The 14,524-nt window shown below is 46.7% G+C and overlaps 1 protein-coding gene and 1 long non-coding RNA gene across 7 annotated transcripts in view; one reads left to right on the top strand and one right to left on the bottom strand.

Annotated features, from left to right (window-relative positions):
- The window catches only part of LOC140703761 (uncharacterized), a 343,653-nt gene that overhangs the window by 34,947 nt on the left and 294,182 nt on the right, over positions 1 to 14,524 (bottom strand). For 3 of the 6 annotated variants that reach the window (XM_078387479.1, XM_078387481.1, XM_078387480.1), the window contains exons 1-3: positions 10,738 to 10,898; positions 6,140 to 6,227; positions 5,460 to 5,547 (exon numbers count right to left, since the gene is read on the bottom strand). The exons of 1 other annotated variant lie outside the window; for it this stretch is intronic. The gene's annotated coding sequence lies outside the window, so the exon portion shown is untranslated. Of the gene's footprint in view, positions 1 to 5,459; positions 5,548 to 6,139; positions 6,228 to 10,737; positions 10,909 to 14,524 lie in introns of those variants that run through there. 2 more of the 6 variants (XM_078387485.1, XM_078387482.1) reach the window with 2 other exon arrangements.
- The window catches only part of LOC144587445 (uncharacterized), a 76,175-nt gene that overhangs the window by 51,031 nt on the left and 10,620 nt on the right, over positions 1 to 14,524 (top strand). The gene's annotated exons all lie outside the window — the stretch shown is intronic.

The following is a 14,524-nucleotide window of genomic DNA, read 5'->3' as shown; positions in this document are numbered from 1 at the left end:
ACCTAAGCCTGGCTCTGCTGTTAGATGAAGCGATGCAACCCGGATGTATAGCAGATGCTGGGAGACAGCAATAGCAGTAATTGGCTGCTCTTCCTAAGCCTTGTAGTTGAAAAAGGATGCTGTGTGTGCCAGGCCTCTCTGTTCTCCTAAACAGGGCGGCTGCTTTCAGGTGTGATGGAAAATGCTGTCTGATGGCCAGCATTTAGCTGACAGTCCAGTCATCTCCCGGATGGAGACAAGGGCAGGAACATAGCTCATTTCAAGGCAAATCACACCTTTGCTGATCCATCCAACCCTTTCTTTGTAGGATGTCCGGTCCCCTCCCCCCCGTCTCCATCCCAGACTCCCCCCCTTGTGACCTCTGTTTCCAGCAGCAGTTGTTCAAGAAACTGTGCAAAGGTTTCTTTCAAGAGAAAAAATACATCGCAATCACCAATCAATCATCTGTTGAGACCCTGTGAAGTTAAAAACTTTGCCTGTGTTGATAGAATGGGGATCCCTATTAATTGGCGAGTGACTTGTGGGTCCTGAGGGAGTCCAGAGGTGCTGGGAGCTTTCAGGGGCCCAGAGAAGGTGAGAGTTCCTGCCTGTCAAGACCAGGAGAGGAAAGAGGATGGCTAGAGACAGAAGGAAACTAACTTAGAGTTCAACGCTGCAATCTAACTCCTCTAGTAAAGTTAAATGGTCACAGTGGAAGTGAAGAACAGATGTAAGGAACTAGACTGGGTGGACAGAGTGGCTGAATAACTATGAATGGAGGCTCATAGCATTGTACAGGAGGCAGCAACAAAAACCATCCCATAGAAGAAGAAATGCAAGAAAGCAAAGTGGCTGTCCAACAAGGCCTAACAAATAGCAGAGAAGAGAAGGGAAAGAAAATGCAAGGGAGATAGGGAAAGTTACAGGAAATTGAATGCAGACTTCCAAAGAATAGCAAGGAGAGACAAGAGGGGCTTCTTAAACAAACAGTGCAAAGAAATAGAGGATAAGAATAGAAAGGGAAAAGCCAGAGATCTGTTCAAGAAAACTGGAGATATTAAAAGAACCTTTTGGTCAAAGATGGACATGATAAAGGACAAAAATGGGAGGGACCTAACAGAAGCGGAAGACATCAAGAAGAGGTGGCAAGAATACACAGAGGAATTATATTAGAAATATTTGGGTCTCTCGGACAACCCAGATGATGTGGTTGCGGACCTTGAGCCAGACATCCTGGAGAGTGAAATCAAGTGGACCTTAGAAAGGGTGGCTAACAAGGCCAGTGGATGTGATGGCATTCCAGCTGAACTATTTAAAATCTGATAGGATGATGCTGTTAAAGTGCTACACTCAATATGCCAGTTTGGAAAACTCAACAGTGGCCAGAGGATTGGAAAAGATCAGTCTACATCCCAATACCAAAAAATGGCAGTGCTAAAGAATGCTCCAACTACTGTACAATTGCACCCATTTCACACGCTAGGAAGGTTGTACTCAAAATCCTACAAGGCAAGCTTTAGCAGTATGTGGACCGATAACTCCCAGAAATACAAGCTGGATTTGGAAGGGGCAGAGGAACTAGAGACCAAATTGCTAACATGCGCTGGAATATGGATAAAGCCAGAGAGTTCCAGAACAACATCTACTTCTGCTTCATTGACTACGCAAAAGACTTTGACTGTGTGGACCACAGCAAACTATGGCAAGTTTTTTTAAAAAATGGGAGTTCCTGACCATTTTATCTACCTCCTGAGAAATCTATATATGGTACAGGAAGCAACAGTTAAAATGGAATATGGAACTAGCAGAGAGCAAAAATGGTCTGAAGCTCAACATCCAAAAAAAAAAAAAAAACACCAAGATCATGGCCATTGGTTCCATCATCTCCTGGCAAATGGAAGAGGGAGATAAGGAGGCAGTGAAAGATTTTACTTTCTTGGTCTCCATGATCACTGCAGATAGTGACAGGAGCCACAAAATTCAAAGACACCTGCTTCTTGGAAGGAAAGTGATGAGAAACCTAGACAGCATCTTAAAAAGCAGAGACATCACCTTGTCAACGAAGGTCCGCATAGTTAAAGCTATGGTTCTTCCATTAGCAATGTATGGAAGTGAGAGCTGGATCATAAAGAAGGCTGACTGCTGAAGAATTTATCCTTTTGAACTGTTGTGCTGGAGAAGACTTTTGAGAATCCCCTGGACTGCAAAGAGATCAAACCTATCAGTTCTAAAGGAAATCAACCCTGAGTGCTCACTGGAAGGACAGAGCCTGAAGCTGAGGCTTCAGTACTTTGGCCATCTCATGAGAAGAGAAATCTCCCTGGAAAAGACTCTGATGTTGGGAAAGTGTGAAGGCAGGAGGAGAAATGGATGACAGTAGGATGGACACTGTCGTTGAAGCAATCAACATAAATTTGACCAAACTCTGGGTGGCAATAGAAGATAGGAGGGCCCTCCCGGGTTTGTACAAGAGGGATGGGCTTTTATGAATGAATACGGAACCAGACTGCTGCCACATAACATAGAAAAAGGGGCAGAATAGTTTTAAAACAGAACCCTGGAGGAAAGCCGACAGGAGACGAGCAGCATTCATTTTGGGACTCCTCCTCCCTATGGAATGAGGGTGGAGATGTTAGAGAACTAGAAAGTGATGATAGTGTAGGAATTAGGACTGGGAGAGCCCGAAGCGTCTCAGGAAAGATGAGAGAGCTGGAACAGTTGGAGGGAAGATATAAGATTGATATAGTGGTGGGATTCAGAGAACCACAGGGATGCTGCAATCCCAAACCATAAACTCTACAGGAGGGATGGGGCGGGGCGTGTTGGAGGTGTAGGCGGGACATTCGCCCCCTTGGGTAGCAGAACTTTTCAGATAACAGACACCAGACCACGTTTCCTTCGACCGAGTTTCCTGGTTTCATGAAACAGGCTGCAGCAAATACCGATCCGCCGTCGTGGGGGTTCCCAGCCAACCAGAGACCGTGAGCTAAGGATCCCAACTCTTTCTATAATCATCACAAAGCAAGCTTGTTTTCTTCTTTCTGCAGAAGCCTATTCTGCCTTCCTCACGGCCACTCCTTTCGGGAACAGACCAGGTTCCCCCTTGCAAGACCAGTTCGAGCCCCCGCCTGGGTCGAGCACCCTGTTACAGTCCAGACGCCCATCAATTTGAACTGTGGGTCAACCCAGGTCTATGCTGGGTTGATGAGGATCATGAAGGAAGAACCAATGCAGTTAGAATTTATTCAGAAAAAAGGGGCAATGCAGAGCTACGGCAGCGATAGCAAAGGGAATTCCCAGGACTCTAGGGACCCTTGAGTAAACTCTGGGTCACCAGACCCCCCCCCCCCAGCAGTGGAAAGGTGAGGCAAGCTTTACAGGAGAGTAGGGCTTGCAGTAAAGGAGAGCTGGAAAAAGTCCGAATTCAGACAGAAATCTGTCTTACAGAGATGTCCAGCGCTCTGCCTTGCCGGTAATTCTCCTTTCAACCTGCGACACCAGATTTGGTGGACAAGGTGCTTGATCGCTGTCGGGCCACCTCCTCCTTCTCCCTTGACCCTTGCCCAGCCTGGCTAATCAAAACAGCCAGGCCAGTAACAACAGTATTTTCCACTGAAATAATTAATGGGTCTCCTCAGGAGGGCAAGGCTCCCCTTGCCCTCGAGGAGACACTTATTAGGCCCATTAGGAAGAAACCAAATTTGGCGGCGGACGATATTGGCAATTATAGGCCCACTGCGAATGTTTCCATCCTTAGTAAACTGGTTTAGAGGGTGGTGGCAGACCAGCTTCAGACGCTCTTGGACAAAACCAATGCCCTGGATCCGTTTCATTTGGGCTTCCGGCCGCGCTATGGTACAGAAACGGCACTGGTCACACTGTTGGATGACCTATTGAGGGAGCCAATGGGGGCAAAATGTCCTTGTTGGTCCTCCTTGACATCTCAGCTGCCTTCGATACAGTCAACCACAATATGCTCCTGGGGAGGCTCTCTCAGCTAGGAATCGGTAGCCTGGCGCTTGCCTGGCTCTGATCCTTCTTGGAGGACTGTCCCCAGAGAGTACAACTCAAAAATAATCCCTAGTTAAGTGAAACCCCCGCCCTCCACCCTTGTACAGCAACCAGAAGATGACATAACTGTATTTGAATGAACATAGATCTTTGTACAGAAAAAAACAACACCTGAAAATAAGCCCTAATGGGTTTTTTGGAGCAAAAGTTAATATAAGGCCCTGTCTTATTTTCGGGGAAACACGGTAGTAATTATGTTGTTGCACATATAAGGTTGATATGGGCTGAAAATGGGTTAGCTTGTCAGAGTCATTATCTGTCCGAAAAAATTCCCATCCATCGAGAACTCCCCTCTCCTTTAGTGCCTCTGTCCATGGAATTTTAGCCAATAATTTCCAAAATTTACAAAAATTGGCTTTCTTGAAGTCTAGAATGCATGTGTGATTACACTTCACTTCCCCTTCCCACTGTGTAATGAATTCCACAAGAGGGTGGTCACTCCCACCTACGGCTCCCACCACTTCATCCTCATTAACAAGGTCTTCCCTGTTGGTGAACATGAGATCTAAAATAGCTGTCCCCCTTGTTGCCTCTTCCACTTTCTGGACCATGAAATTCTCTGCAAGGCTAGAGAGGAATTTGTTGGACCTTGTGCTCTTGGCAGAGTCTAACAACCATCATATACCGGGATAGATGAAATCTCCCATTACTTCTGCATCTTTCCCTGTTCAATGTGTGGCCATCTGCTCCAGGAAGGCTTGAGACTATCTGTGCATGGACCAAACCGGGGAGTGACAATTGCATCCAGGCAGGGAAGTTAGCAGATCGTTTAAGAGGGAAGTGGATTGGACCACGGGCACTTTCTGGTTCTCCATTGACAGCGTTGTGTCCAGAAGAATGCCCAGCGTGCATTGGGAACCACACAAATCACGGACATCAGGGGCTCCCAGTTGGAGGACGTCCATCTTGTTTGGGTTCAGCCTTGGACTATTGTCCCTTTAATATTCCCACTGAAGGAGAAGTTGGGAACAGAAATGACGTTATCTGTTAATCAAGGATCCTAAGAGTCCAAATTAGAGGTGGATGGCGCAAAGCAAAATTCCCCAGTCTGGCTTGTCTGTTGAGGTGGAACAGGAAGGGAACCTTGAAAGGGAACCCCCACACCCCAAATCAGGATGACCAAGGTTTGCCTTTTATCAACAGGACCTGCCCTTGGTGAGCATGGGGTTTTGGGTGAGCAGGATCGAGATTTTTTCTAAAAAAAACTCTGCACCAAAGTAAGATGAAAGAAAACCATCTTCCCAACAACCACCACTCTGCACATGTTCAAAGAGGAAGTGTGGGGTTGTGGATGGTATACCACACTGGAAACCAGGAGACCTGGATTCAAATCCCTGCTGGGCCAGGAAAACTGAGAGAAGAGAGTGGTTGGCAAGGCTACTTAAGCCACCTCTTGAAATCTCACTTACCTTGCAAATGTTGGAAGGATCTGGGGTTTGGTTCTTCGGTTTTGGTCCTAAAAACAGCAAAGATAACTCAGCTCAGTCTCACCCCTTCCTAGAAGAAAAGAAAAAGATCAGCCTGGAGGATTCGTGGATAAAGTAAATCGAAAATGTTTCCTTACTGGATGTGCTTTTGTCATGTTTATATTGAATGGGGCTCCTTTCTCATCTTTCTCCCTTCTTCAGGCAGCAGAACAAGAGGAACAGGAACAGGAACAGGAACAGGAACAGGAACAGGAACAGGAACAGGAACAGGAAGGAAGGAAGGAAGGAAGGAAGGAAGGAAGGAAAAATCCCCCAGTCTGGCTTGTCTGTTAAACTTGAAGGGAGCCTTGAAGGGGAAACCCCCACAAACCCCAAATCAGGATGACCAAGGTTTGCCTCCTATCAGGAGGACCTGCCTTTGGTGACCATGGGGTTTGGGGTGAGCAGGATTGAAATCTTTTTTAAAAAGCCTAAATAAGATGAAAGAAAACCATCTCCCCAAATACCACCACTCTGCACATATTCAAAGATGAAGTGTGGTGTTGTGGATGGAGCACCAGACTGGAAACCAGGAGACCTGGATTCAAACCCCTGCTGGGCCTGGGAAACTGAGAGGAGAGTGTGGCAAGGCTACTTAAGGCACCTCTTGATAGCTCTCTTACCTTGCAAATGTTGGAGGGATCTGGGATTTGGTCCTTTGTTTTTGGTCCGAAGAACAGCAAAGACAACTCAGTTCAGTCTCACCCCTTCCTAGGAGAAAAGAAAAATAGAAAAGATCAGCCTGGAGGCTTCATAGATAAAGCAAATCAAAAATGCTTCTTTACGGGATGTGCCTTTGTCATGTTTCTATCGAATGGGGCTCCATACCCATCTCTCTCTCGTCTTCAGGCAGCAGAACAAGACGAACACAGAAGTATATGCTGAGATAAATTTAACTTCATGAGAATTCTAAGGAAACACAGGCTTTTCTGTGCCTTCTTCACTAGCATGATGGCATTTGTAGTCCATGAGAGGTCCTCTGAGATGTAAGCACCCAGAAATTTAAAACTACCAACTCTCTCCACTTCCTCGCCATTTATATACAGTGGTAAATGTGCATTTCTCTTCCTCCTAAAATCAATTATGAGTTCTTTAGGTTTATGTTAACGGTAAGATTATTTTCTTTACCCCAGCTTATCAACCCTTGTACTTCCTTTCTGTAAACAGACTCCTTGTTCTTATTTATGAGCCCCACCACTGTCGTATCGTCCACAAATTTAATAATTGAGTTGATCTTATACAGTGGGGTGCAATCCTGTGTGTACAGGGAATAGAGGAACGGACTTAGCACACAGCCCTGGGGAGCTCCTGTACTTAGTACCAGGGTAGAAGAATGGTGAGATCCCATCCTTACTGACTGAGGCCTATCTGTCAGAAAGTCCTTTACCCACACACTAATCTTTTGAGGTAATCCCAGGTTGATCATTTTAAAAAACAACCTATTAGGTAGAATGGTATTAAAAGCAGAGCTATAATCCACAAACAACAGCCTCGCATAAGTTCCCTGTTGTTCTAAGTGGCTCAAAACAGTATGCAGAACAATGGACATAGCATCATCAGTACAGTGGTGCCGCGCATTACGACGTTAATTCATTCCAGCAAAATCGCTGTAGAACGAAAACATCGTAAAGTGAAATTTTAAATTTTAATTCTTCACCGTCCAGTGAAGAATCTCCATAGCACGGCCATTTTCGGTGGCTGTCTTACGAGGAATCCGCCCCAGAAAAGAACGGGAAGTGATTTTATTTACCCGGCGGCCATTTTGAAATTGCCAATCAGCTGTCCGAAAAGCATCATTTTGCGAAGAATCAGTTCCCGAAGCAGGGAACCAATCATCGCAAAGCGAAATCCCCCCCCATAGGAAACATCGCTTTGCGATCGCTTTTGCAATCGCAAAAACGTTGACGTCAAGCGCTTTCATTGTTAAACAGAGCAATCATTAAGCAAGGCACCACTGTAGATCTATTTCTCCTGTATGCAAATTGCCATGGGTCCAAAGAAGGTGGAAGACTAGCCTTAATGTAATCCAGCACCAATCTCTCAAAACATTTCATAATAACAGAAGTTAAAGCTACTGGTCTATAATCATTGAGAGATACCACAGCTGACTGCTTGGGGACTGGCACTATAATAGATGTCTTCAGGCAAGAGGGGACAGAACACTGCAAGAAGGATAGATTGAAAATATCTGAAAAAATTCCAGCTAATTCTGCAACGCAGCGCCTAACAACTCGTCCCATGATTCCATCTGGTCCAGCTGCCTTTTGAATGTTAATATTCTGGAAAGCGTATCTCACACCTGAAATCTGCAGTAGTAGTGATTGTCTGTCAATGGTAGATTCTAGTGATTATTATAGAGAGCAGGTGCTGACCACGGAAACTATCTTCAGACAAATGCTGGCTCTATGGTTTGGAATTGGGGATGAGCACCGTGCCCTAGAGTCGGACACGACTGAACTAAATGTGAAGGGGAACCTTTACCGCAAAAGGCCAGATGCAGGGAAGGAGTCTCGGGAGAAAGGTCTCTCGTCGTCTCGTGCGGTCTGAAAGTCATCAGGTAGAGCCAATGTGAGATATAGGAAGTTGGATGACATGGGTTCTTGGCCTAATCCAGAAGGATTCTTCTTTTAATGACGTCATATTATATCTCCAGAGGCAACAGCCTCTCAACAGGCAAAAGCTGCCCGCTATCCACTCCTGCCGTTTCTCAGGCTTTGACATCCTTCACCGTCAAACACAAGGAAGGGAGAAGTAACTGATGTGTGACACCTTTTCTGAAGAGAGACATGGATATATTCTCTACACATCTGGGGTGCATAGCCCTAAAAATAAAGGGAAAAAGTTGCCCCCTCCTTAGCGGGGTAGGGCCAATGGGCCACTTATTCACTTTCCTTCTTTGCTTTCTTTTCCAGAAGGTTAGCAGGGTGTTTTTTGTTTTGTTTTTACATCAAAAATTGCAAATGCCCAGTAACCCCTTTCAAGATGATTCCAACCCAAAGATTGGGTCTTTCCCGAGTTGTGCTAAAAGAAGATCGGACAAGAATAAAGGGAGTGCATTTCCTCATTACATTTGTTTTAACGGGTCTGATCAAAGCTTTACTAACTGAATGAAGCAGCAACAGCGACAGAAGGAGAAGGAGAAACCAGAATACCGGCCGGGGTCAAAGTGAAAGAGGATTTTTAATTCTCCAGCTATTTCTTGGATCATCTGTTAGGGGGAGGCACCAAAGTGTGCTTAACAATGATGTTCACAAAACGCTCAGAATCCTGGATGCTCGAGACCAACAAGAAACAATAAGTTGTGTTTTATTTTTCCTCTTCCCATAATTGTCTTCTCCTTCCAAAGGGCATCAAGAGAAGAGGCCGGAAGGTGAAGGAACCATCACACAGCCAAGAAACCTTTCTACTGGGGTAAACAGGAAGGAAGGAAGGAAGGAAGGAAGGAAGGAAGGAAGGAAGGAAGGAAGGAAGGAAGGAAGGAAGGAAGAGATAAAGGAGGGAGGGAGGGAGGAGCATCTATTGCTGGGCTCGGAGATAAAAGCTCCCCCCCCCCCGGTCCAAGTGAGGTGGGGGCAACAGCAGGGAACCAGAGAGCAACAGGACCAGTGATGAAAGCAGCAGCAAACAACAGTGTATTTTCCCCACTATTTATTTAAACACAAAATCAACATCTAGAAAACACCAGAGCCTGTGTGATGTAGGGGACTGATGGTTGCTCCAGGCCCTCTGTTCTCAGGGGAACATTCGTTATTTTTTGTCCCCTCAAGGATCCCAAGGAAGGGGGCGTCTCCAAAGGGGCTCCTCAGCCTCCGTGCCCTCCGTGCCAAGGGCCCTGTGTTGTGGGTTTGCCAACCCAAGGCGAGCAGAGTCCAGATCTCAGGACTTTTCTGGCGTGTTTTCTTCCAACCCCCAACCTTGCTTAGGCTTCGCTCTTCCCTCTGAGCTCACTTTAAACCTTGTAGGGGTTTGGAAGGGGGGCAACCGAGGGAGGGGTTCTTGGTGTGAGCTGCCCCTGCTGTAAAAGAAAGCATTTCGCGACCACTTTGTCTGGAACGGACCCTTCAGAGCCATTCACTCCACAAAAGACCTGCCAAGAGAGGGAACGCCTCAGAAGGAGAGGCCGGGTTGCCTTCATCTCCTTCTTTCCTCCTGCCCTCCATGTGGAAGGACCGGAGCTCCTTCGGCCTCTTTCCAAAGCCCTTTTGCTTCACCCCATGGAGGGCCAAGAATTGGAGGCAGGAAGGGGAATCCCTAGGAAGCAGGAGTGAGGGGCAGGTCTTTTGCACAGCTGATGGCCCTGAATTGTGCCTTCAGGACCCAAAGACCAGAACAGTTTTGGCCCTGCAGGAAGAAGAAGAACATCCACCAGGAGACCCTTCCTGGGGAGATCTCCCCTTTCAGCCTCCGCTAGGAAACATCCCTGGAAGGAAAATCCACCCCCTTCTCTCTCGTTTCTCTCCTGCCTCCCTTTCGGTAAAGAAGCAACACAACGAAGCTGCGAAGCTGGGGGTGGGGATGGGTGGGGGGGAGAGTCGTCCTGCAGTTGATCCTTATCTCAGGATCTAGTCTTGAGAGGGATTAGATTAGCCCTCCTCTCTGCCAGTTAATCCAGGAACACACACACACACACACACACACACACACACACACACACACACACACACACACACACACAGAGCGAGAGAGAGCGAGGGAGAGAAACAGCGTGTGCAAAAGTGCAAGATGTTCCCCCTCAGAAGGAAAATGCAGGGAGGACCCTCCCAAACCCCATTTCTCCTGCCCGCCCCCCCAAGTCCTCCACCTCCCGACCTGCCCCTCATCGCAGCCCCCTTTGCCTCTCCAGCCCCTCCTGGGACTTTTTTTCTTTAAGGGAGGGGAGGGGGTGTCCTCCGTCATTAGAGGGAGGCGGGGGGGGGGGAGAGATGGAAGGGAAGTTACTTTCTCTCCCGTTCCTTTGTTTCCATCCATCGCAGGATTCAAGGGAAGGCAGGGGCTCCTTAACCCCAGGGGGGTTTGGAGATCCTCTCTCCCCTTTGAATTCCCCTCCCCTTTCCTGCAGAGGAGACCCAGAGGAAAAGACTGCCTTGCACGAAGGTCAAGAAAGACAAATCACAACGGGGCACCAATCGGAAATGCCTAGAGAAGACGGCCCCACCTCCCCCGAGACCGGCGGCAAATCTCTGCCCCCCCACCCCCAATCTGCCCCCCCTCCAGCGCCCACCTCCGTCCAGGTCCCGATCCGGGAGGCGCCCCAAAAGCCCCTCTTCTCTCCTCCAGGCGCCTTTCTTGGGCCGAAGGGGAAGAGGCAGACGCAGCGATCTCCGCTTCTTCCGGCTCCCGTTCAAAGGGCGTCAAAGGGAGGGGCTCTTCCTACGCCTTCGTAGCTCTATGTTCCCACTCTTCCCCCTCCTGCAGGAACAAGGCGGGGGGGGGGCGTTGTTGAAGGGTACAAAGGCTCCAAAGAGGAGGAAAATGGCGGAGAGGGAAAGGCAGAAACAACTGTGGGGGGAGGGGCCTTGAAGGCTCGAAAGAGGAAAATGGCGGAGCTTCTCAAGGAAAGACTCGGACGAGACACAAGAGTCCCCGTCACCAGAGTCTGTTCACAAATATTTGAAGAGAAAAGGAGACAAACGAGCAGGGAGTTCAGGCTCTCGGACCGACCGGGATTGTGTGTCTCTCCTTCCAAAGGGAGACTCACAACACCTGAGGAGAAATTACGTCACATCACCATCTTCCATCATCTCCACTTTGTCCTCATTCATTCCATCTGCTCTGTTTCGCCTTTATTACCTCACATTTCTCTCTTTTTTCGTGAACAGAATTCCAACTGCATTACAAGGTCAAAGCCTCGACCGCCTCTTCCTTCAAGGGTCCTCCTCGGCCCAGCGCAGACCAGTTTGGCGAAGGAAATATTGGGAGGGCCTTGATCGGGCCCTTCAATCCTGGCCGCTGGACTTCTTCTCCACTGAATCAGGAGGACGTGCAGAGGCCAGGACTCACCTGCCCGAGAAGCCCAACTTTCCCCACTTCTAGTGGAACAAACCCCTCAGACAAGACAGAGTTCCCGTCAGCAAAGTCTGTCAGAGGCACCAAAGTTAAGATAGGGCACAATATTCAGGTCTTAGTTGTTGAAAATGTGTTTATTCCTTACATGCATCTCTATACTGCTGACTTGGTGCATATCCCAGACCTACTGGGATATGCCACAGTTTCACTAAGCTGCCACCAACCATTCCCTATAAGAAGTCACACAGACCAGGGATGGATTTTTAACAAATAAAGGAATAAAGTTTATTTAAACAACACACAGGGAAAATAAAAGGATCAAGTGAATAAGATACAGTAACGTGGCTTAGTCTCAATCATGCATACACCAGTTTGGTTCACTCAGAACACTCTTAAATAAAGCACAGACCCTGAACCTATCAGTTCTGGCTAACCATACAGACACCTGAACCTATCAGGTTGGTACTGACTGACATACAGTAGTACCCTGTCTGACACACAGACTCCCACTCAAGCTTCTTCTCTCAGCTTTTCCTCCAGCTTCTAAACTTCTCCACACACGCTCCACATATATATACAGTACAGCCCCTCCTCCTGATGTCCCGCCTTCCACTCCCCATAGGATGGAACTTTCCCTCCAAACCCATGACAGACAGGTAACATCAGTGCTGTATGTAACAGCACTAGCCTCAGTGTTTTACCGCAGCATAATATATAACAGTCATCTAAACACACAAAGTGAAACACTTTCAGTTCTATCTCCAAAAGTAGTTCAAATTCTTTTGAGCTCTACTTTGGGAAATGCAGATCTTTCTAAGACATCTAAGGAATGACATCAAAATAGTAAAATTCTAATAGACCTTTTATATAAAATTGAAAACAGTAATAGCTCACAAACCCAGCAAGCTCAATCAGAGGGGAAGCTGGTGGGAAACAGAGTGATTTTATTTCCTTATCCATGAATGCACTCTGTCCTGCTTGGTTGATGATTACATGACCCATTCGTGTTTCTTTTAGCCCCAGATGTGGCATTTTTCCTACCCCCACCGAAGATCAGGTTGGCTGCTTTCCTCTTCTCTTTCCTCCCTCTCTTTATTTATCCCCTTTCTCCTCCTGACAGAATCATGAACTCTCTTCTCTAACCTTTATACTTGGTCTCACACACTTTTTCTGGACACCCTCCTCCCCAGTGTACATGTGGGACATAAACTACAAGATAAATTTACATGTTGAAGAGTTACAAGAATAATTATGTTTAATTACTGATGTTGAACAATTATACTTTCGGGCAAACAGTTTTTATCCTCTTCTGCCATTACAAAATACTGTAGTGTATTTGGGCCAAATACAACATGAAATGTTTCAGAGTTGTTACATTTGCTCAAGGAATTGTGGAAATCCTCATTCTAGGCAGGGCTAAATATCCCTTACAGATCATTCACTGCACTCAGTAACTACCATTTCCCAATATTGTTTAAGGGGGGGGGGAAACTGTCATGCTTTATAATAGTTTCATGTTTTAAAACTGGAATACATTTGTAATGTATAGACATGTCTTCAAAGTGGAGAAGAAAGCTAAGCTTGGGGTCTTTTAATGTCTTGTTTGTCAGTTGGTGGGTTGGGACTCAATACAAGGTAAAAGGGTCACAACGGCATCTCTACCATGAGGTGGATCAGTGATTCCCAGTCTTGGGTAGCCCAGGTGTTCTTGGACTGCAACTCCCAGAAACCCTAGTCAGCACTGCTAGTTGTGAAGCTTTCTGGGAGTTGCAGTCCAAGAACACCTGGGTTACCCACAGCTGGAAACCAATGATCTAGATATATGCTAAACAATGAAGAACAGGATCTGCAATGGCATGCTTGGGGCGAAGGCAGCTCTTTCAGTCGGGACTAAGTCTGGCTCTGCTGTTAGATGAAGCGATGTAACCAGGATGTAAGCAGATGCTGGGAGACAGCAATGGCAGTAATTGGCTGCGCTTCCTAAGCCTTGTAGTTGAAAGAGGATGTTGTGTGTGCTAGACCTGTCTGTTCTCCTAAACAGGGCGGCTGCTGTCAGGGGTGATGGAAAGTTTTATCTGATGGCTAGCATTTAGCTGACAGTCCAGTCATCTCCTGAATGGAGACGAGGGCATTGATTTGTCCTGAAAGGTTGGAGTTGGCTTCGCTGGGGACTCCAGGAACGTAGATCATTTCAAAGCAAATCAAACCTTTGCTGCTCCATCCAACCCTCTCTTTGAAGGATGAACAATCCCCTCCCCCCCGTCTCCATCCCAGACTCCCCCCCCCGTGATCTCTGTTTCCAGCAGCAGTTGTTCAAGAAACTGTTCAAAGGTTTCTTTCAAGAGAAAAAGTTCATCACAATCACCAATCATCTGTTGAGACCCTGTGAAGTTAAAAACTTTGCCTGTGTTGATAGAATGGGGATCCCTATTAATTGGCGAGTGACTTATGGGTCCTAAGGGAGTCCAGAGGTGCTGGGAGCTCACAGGGGCCCAGAGGAGGTAAGAGTTCCTGCCTGTCAAGACCAGGAGAGGAAAGAGGATGGCTAGAGACACAAGGAAACTAACTTAGAGTTCAACGCTGCAATCTAACTCAGCAGCAATGGGAGGATTTCCTCTAGTAAAGTTAAATGGTAAGAACTACATGTCATGGTTCTTAAAAATGGTGCAAAGAAAAATGCTGCATAAGAACCTGGAATGTAAGATCTATGAACCTCAGTAAGCTGGATGTGGTCAAAAAGGAGATGGCAAGAATAAAAATTGACATCCTGGCGGTCAGTAAACTAAAATGGATGGGAATGGGCGAATTCAATTCAGACAATTATCATATCTACTATTGTGGGCAAGAATCCCATATAAGAAATGGAGTAGCCCTCATAGTCAACAAAAGACTGGGAAAAGCTGTACTGGGATACAATTTGAAAAATAATAGAATGATTTGAATACAAATCCAAGGCAGTCCTTTCAACATCACAGTAATTGAAGTTTATGCACCAACCACCA

Source organism: Pogona vitticeps, chromosome 2 (genome assembly GCF_051106095.1).
Source record: "Pogona vitticeps strain Pit_001003342236 chromosome 2, PviZW2.1, whole genome shotgun sequence".
Lineage (NCBI taxonomy): Eukaryota > Metazoa > Chordata > Lepidosauria > Squamata > Agamidae > Pogona > Pogona vitticeps.
This window is presented reverse-complemented; position numbering and strand designations above follow the sequence as displayed.